The following is a 7057-nucleotide window of genomic DNA, read 5'->3' as shown; positions in this document are numbered from 1 at the left end:
TTTTGGAAGAATTTGGTCTTTTGTATTTTTGTGTTTACTTTAAAAATACCTTTATTTTTTAACATGTTTCTTGTATGCTGCTCAAAAATGCATCCCAACGAAACAGACGCGTATGCCATGCAAATCTAACTTTTTTGTACTAAATAGAATAATATTTATTTGAAATTGTTCCAATAAAGTAATTTTTGGCCTTTGTTTTTGGTTGGCAATGATAAAAAACAGAAGAACAAACAATGAATTCATATCTTTGATCCTCGTCAGTGACACGAACCAAAATTCATACACCAAGGTCAAAACCTTGTTGTGACAAAGTATGAATCGAGTGTCTTCAGTTTGGCTGTAAAACGTTTTTTATGATTTTTTTTTGGTTTTGCGATTTTTGATGCTTTTGAAAATGTATTTTATATATTTTTGGTTATTTTACACTTATTTTCTTTAAGATTTTTTTTAAAGTCGGAACAAACAAAAGTGTCTTTACGTCTTATCTTTTTGTATTATAGAAAAAATAGTAAAACCCAATTTTTAAATTATTGTATTTTTCAAAGTTTACAAAAAAATCTATTTATTTTCCCTTGTTATTTTTTGAGATCAATTGCATATTGAAATTTGAATACACCTCAAAGTATGTGATTGATTTTTTTTTCTTTGTTATTTTATGATGCAATTGATTTTGAATATTCCGGACCAGTATGTTTTAAGTTGCAGTTATCTCTTTGTTATATTTTATATTATTTTTATTATTGTAATAGGTTGTAGACATCTCAATAATTATTTGATTCGACTTTTCCATTGAACTGTGACTTGTTTCAGAAAAGATCAAGCAAAAAATGAACCTTTGTTCATCCCCACTTCAACAAAAGGTTCCCTTTTTTTTACTATAATTTATAATTTTTACTATAAAATTTTACTAACTCAGTCGTCCCAGGAAAGTTGGAGTAATTAAAGAAATAAAAGTCTCATTTACTTAAAAAATAACTAAGATTACACAAAATCTATTATTTTTGGGTTTTAGAGTTTTCAGAGGGTCAATTACTATGTTATTTTTTAACTTCAAAAATTAACAAGTTAACTTAAACCGGTTTTTGTATATTACCATATGTTTTAATTGTGACAATTTTGTTTTGTAAATAAGAAATAAAAATCGGATTTTTTGTCTTCAAAAAACCTTCCGAATCATAAATAAGCTCAAAAAAGATATTCTTTGATAAATAATTTTTATTTAACCCTTCCAGTATACCTTTAGGAGTCAATTTTTACAGCCCGAAATAGAACAAAATTTAAAAAAAATATAATTAGCGCAGTTCCGATTAGGACATGTTTCCCGATTTTGGTTTTAAATTTTATGTAATTTTTGTTTCTTGAATAACAAAAGAACGCTCTAGAATTGCCACGTCATAACATTTTAAGGATAAATTGCGAGTGAAAAAAAACAGACCAATCAGATTCAATCTAGTCTATAGATAGTAACTATTATCAAAATTATAAAATCTGTCTTTGAAACCATTAAAACATTAAGTTTTTTTATAATTATTTTATTAAAAATTTTTGGCATTAATATTATTCATTATAATTAAAGTTATTATTCCATAAATTTTTAAAGTCTGATTTCAAATTAACGATATTCCAAAAATACAACAAGGATATTTACAATATCAGTTTTTTTATATTATAATATATAGTATCGACCATCGCTAATTAACTCGCTGACGTACCTAATCCCCAACAAACCAATACTGTTAAAAAGAGCAATGTTTTTGTTTTTTTTTGAAAAAAATTATATTATACAGTATAGTTCAATTGTAGTAAAATGAAAATGGAATAACGAGTTCAAATTTTGAACTAATAAACAAATAAATTGTGAAAAAAAAATGAAAAAAATATAAATTTTTATGACAAAAACGTAAAAAATGGCAAAATAATAATACTAGTAAATGCAATAACATTTATTTCAAAACAAATAAATATGTTTTTTATACATTAAACAATAAAAAACAATTGGTTTTGAGTTGAAATGAAATACAAATTGCAAAAGTAACATCAATACATCAGTGATAATTAAAAAAACAGACAAAATTTTTGTACACACAATAGTCTTTATAAAAAATACAAACTTTTCAAAAAACCCATTTTATTAACTGTGTATTTTTCAGACAGTACAATGTAGCAAGATTTTTGACTGTTTTTTCTGTTTATAATATATTTTTATCATCTTTTGGTATTTACCATACTGTGACCAATCTTTTGAAGAGTGTTTATCAAAAGAAATTAAAATATAACAAGCAATCATTAAAAACAGTTTTTAGTGTCAAATATATTATTGTTTTTATAACAATTACCCTTCATTACATATAATCCACATATTTTTTTTATATTGTTGTCTGACTTTTTGTCTAATACATGGACTGTTTAACCAATTGTTTGTTAACGACTTTTGACAAGTTGATGTATACAGTTACTTATTTTAATAATCTATTGAAAAGAGTGTTTAAAATGAATAAGGTAAACCATAACTATGTTTATAATTTTTCAAACAACAAAAAATCAAACTTCTTTGTTTATCAATGCTTTTTTATTGTTTTATTTGGTGTATATTTTTAATTTTTGTTGTTTTTTACATTATGAGTAATTTATCTTTTTATTGTCAATTAAATTTTTTAATTATTATTATTATTAAATTATTATTATTCTTTATATTCGGGTTGCTTAATAATCAATTGCAAAAACATCACTGTCTGTAAAAGCGATGTATAATGAATTCGTTTTATCGTTATTATATTTTACAACTATTTCGACTCTATCATTTTCACTATAACACAGAAGCGTGTTACTTATTGTTAATATCAACTACTGTTATCAATGTGGGTCATTCAGTGAACACAATTAATTATGTTTTTTCTTGTTACCATTATTATAATTTATTTGTTTTGTCAAACACAAAATAGCAATTTTCACATTAGTTATGTGTGCTTTTTATCATCATTTTTAGATTTTATGAATACTTTTCTCAGAGTTGGCATATAATAGTCTATCTCGATAAGATTAACTATATTTTATTATAAATAACCATTTTTATTAATTATTGTTTGTATTTTTATATTTTTATAATTTATATAACTTCGAGTAGGACACAAAATCAATTTAGATATTGAAACATTTTTTTGAAATTAAATACAGAAATTGAATATTTAAAAACTATAAGTTATTACCATAATCAATCTCAGTTGATTTTACACAATGACACTTCACATAGAGATTGATTCAACTCATGGCTGGATTGAATGAGTGACATTTTTAAACATTTGCTGCGTTTTGGGGGTTTCTTTAATATATTTAAAAGTCCAAATTTGTTGTTATAAATAAATTGTTTCAAATTGCTACATTCAAGTTTTTTATTGTTGAATTGTGTTGTACTTATTAAATAATAAATCAAATGATTAATTTGATAACTTTCATATTTGCTTTCTTTTAAACTTACTAAATCATCATTTTCAATTTTAAAAACAAACATCAAGTGGTCGCAATTGACTGTTTATGGGGTAATACAACCACAACAACAAAACTATATTACGTATCCGAAACGTCATATTTATTAACATAAGTATCAAAAATTCAACAATTGTTTGAGTTTACAAGTATTTTTAATTATTTTTTGTTTTTAATTAATGTTTTAGAAATGATACAAAAAAAATGTTTTTTCAACTTGTAACAATAAAAATTATATTTTACTATAATTTGCTAAAGCCGACTTTTTCCACCAACTCTTTATTATTTTGGTTGTAATTTTTGTTCTGTTTTGCTTTCAAATTTTTATAAAAAAAATAAATGCACAAAACGATTATTGGTATAAAAAATAAATATAATATTATTATGATAATTTTATATTATTTGTTTTTATCTATTTTTTCAGGAAAATCACCTAATAATATATCAAAATTATTTAAACAGTTTTGGGACAAAATTTTTAAAAACTGCTAAAAAGAGCAGTATTGGGTTGTTGGCGAGTTAAAAACCATAAATACATAGTAAATTTTTTATTAATTTTTACCATTTGACATTCTCAAAGAAACGCTGGTTGTCAATCGTTTTCTTTGCTTTTCAAATCAATTGTTATGACCTATTAATCGCCTTATAACTATGACACTCATTTGGTTACCTATCGTAAGTGGTGTGCTAACTTTTTTGACATTACTCGAGAATTCGTCAGAGAGGAATTACAAACTCCACATTTCTTGCTTTCCTTTTTTGGATGTATAATATGGTTAAAAAGTAAACAATTTTAAAAATAAAACAAAAAAATAATTATTTCAAAAAAAAGAAAAAAGCTATTGATTATAATTAAAAAAAACTAAATGTATAGTTAATTTTCTCCATCGTTAATTAAAAATCCGACTTTAGTGATCTAACAACAAAATAGACTAGATGCTTTTAAACAATAGATAACTTGAACAAATAGGTAAAAAAAATCGTGTTAAAAACAAAATGACAGTGCAATAACACTCGTTTTAATATTATAAAAACATATTATAATTATTATAATAATTATATTTTAATGATATAAATAATTGAAATTTTATATATCATTAACATATGTTATTAAATTATCGTAACATATATTTAAACGATATCAATTATTGAATGATACTTTTTACGTATATCACCACACATAAATTACTATTTGATCAATGCCATCAACGATATAATCAATCAATTACAAAACTTATAACGAAAACACAAATTAAATATCATATTTGAATAAAATGATTATCAACACGATCAATTGTTATATTAAAAATGACTTTCACATTATAACTATAAAACACTTTTCCAATAGATTGATAAATTTAAGTTAAAAAAACAACTTGTTAAACAAATAATAAAATATATTTAATTTTATAATTTTGATAATAGTTACTATCTATAGACTAGATTGAATCTGATTGGTCTGTTTTTTTTCACTCGCAATTTATCCTTAAAATGTTATGACGTGGCAATTCTAGAGCGTTCTTTTGTTATTCAAGAAACAAAAATTACATAAAATTTAAAACCAAAATCGGGAAACATGTCCTAATCGGAACTGCGCTAATTATATTTTTTTTAAATTTTGTTCTATTTCGGGCTGTAAAAATTGACTCCCAAAGGTATACCAAAAATTTCCAAAAAATGTAAACTTATTTATATCTTATTCATTTTGAGTGTATATTAGAAAAAAATAATGCAAAAAACGCTTTAAATCTTTTACAACCATGGTGAATACCAGGAAACAAAATTAATAGTAAAAAATAATTTAATTTACTACAAATTAATAGTAAATTTAAACCTAAAATCGTATTTTTGTTGAAAAAATGTTCATTTTTCCTGTGAGGAAAACTTGACGACTTTTCCTGTAATTATTTTCAAGTTTAATTTTTTTTCTTTTTATATCGAAAAATTGTATATAATATTTTATACTATACATTATAAGTCTTTCTAAAAACAGGGTTTTAAAATAAGAAAACGTATCAAATAAAATTCTGATAAAAATTCTTTTATTGAAAAACAAGGGATAAGTCATACTTTGAAAATTCCAAAAGTAATTATTTAAATTTAGTTTTCATTGTAAATGATTTGATGTTTTGTAAATAACGTGTAAAAATGTTGATATTTTATTAATTTCTGATTTTTATAACAAACAATCAAATATTATGATATTAGTTGTGCAACCACACTGATGGTTAGCGTTTTCACTTTCTAACCTTTTGTTGATAATCATATGTATACGAGATATAATTACGAAATTTTTCTTTTAACTATCGTTTTAAAATAATCGTTTTCATTACACAAAATAAACCAAATGTATAAAAACAACATCGCTACCTTTTTAACGTTTTTAAAGAAAGAACCTTTATATTCATTACTATAAATTATTATAAAATATATTTTATAACTAATATGTATAACACAACTGTGTTAGACTTTTAATTTATATAAAGTCGACCAGAAAATTGTCGTACACCAGAAAATACTCGTACACTTCCTAAAATAGAATTTATTTTTTTAAAAAAATAATTTTACTCGAAGAAATTTCATTTTTCACTTTGATTTTATAAACTGATTCTTTTTTGATCTTTTTTCTTCCAAATGATGCTTTAAACCGTTCTTGATGTATTTTTTGTTCTTTTTCACGAAATAAAATTCTTTGAAATTTTATATATTGTTAAGATTATCATTTTTTATAAATTGTTTTTTGTTTTTATGTAATTATTGTTATTGGCAAGTATAGTTCGGTATAGTTTGAATAGTTTACAACAATGTCTAATATTTTTCGAAATGTGTTTTTTAAACAAAGTTCATAAAAATAGAACACCATTGATACCACCATATCTACTCAACTTAACTTTCATATCGTAAATGAACAACGGTGCCTCATCAATCAACAAGTGTTTAGCATCACTAATGTGGCACTCATTATTTTAATTACATAATTGAAATTTTGAAGAGTGAACTTAATTTTTTTTTCAAAGTTCGTTTTTTGATGTTTTTATCGAAAGTAAATAATATGAAAAAATTTCAATATAAACAAATACAAAAAACTGTTCTGAACAATCTTTGTTTAATGACTAAACTATAACGATAGACGTGCAAAGCCGATATGAACCGTATTTTTTATAACTTGTGTTTTTTGTAAAATTTTAAGAATAAACAAGCACTTATCAGTGACAATAACAACAAATTTTTAAGCATAAACCCCGAAAATTTACAGTAGCTGAAGTATAATTTTTGTATCATTATTCGAGTTGTCATAAAACAAAACTTGCCAAAACACAAAAAATTAAAACAACCCAATAACAAAGTTAAAAACATTTTTTATGATTATAAAATAAACATTTTGATTGTCCAAATAATCTTGCTTATACACAATCATGACTTTAAAACCAATGGTTAAATACAAATTAAAATCACAAATAAAATTATTTGATAAAATATAAGAATAAACACTGAGTTACCCATTAAGTTGACCAACTTTTATTGTTTTTGATAACATCAATTAAATTATAAACATGACATTAACTCAACAAAT

This window comes from Entamoeba invadens, assembly GCF_000330505.1.
Source record: "Entamoeba invadens IP1 unplaced genomic scaffold scaff_1105074725199, whole genome shotgun sequence".
Lineage (NCBI taxonomy): Eukaryota > Evosea > Mastigamoebida > Endamoebidae > Entamoeba > Entamoeba invadens.
The sequence above is the reverse complement of the archived record's forward strand: the minus strand, read 5'-3'. Positions refer to the sequence as shown.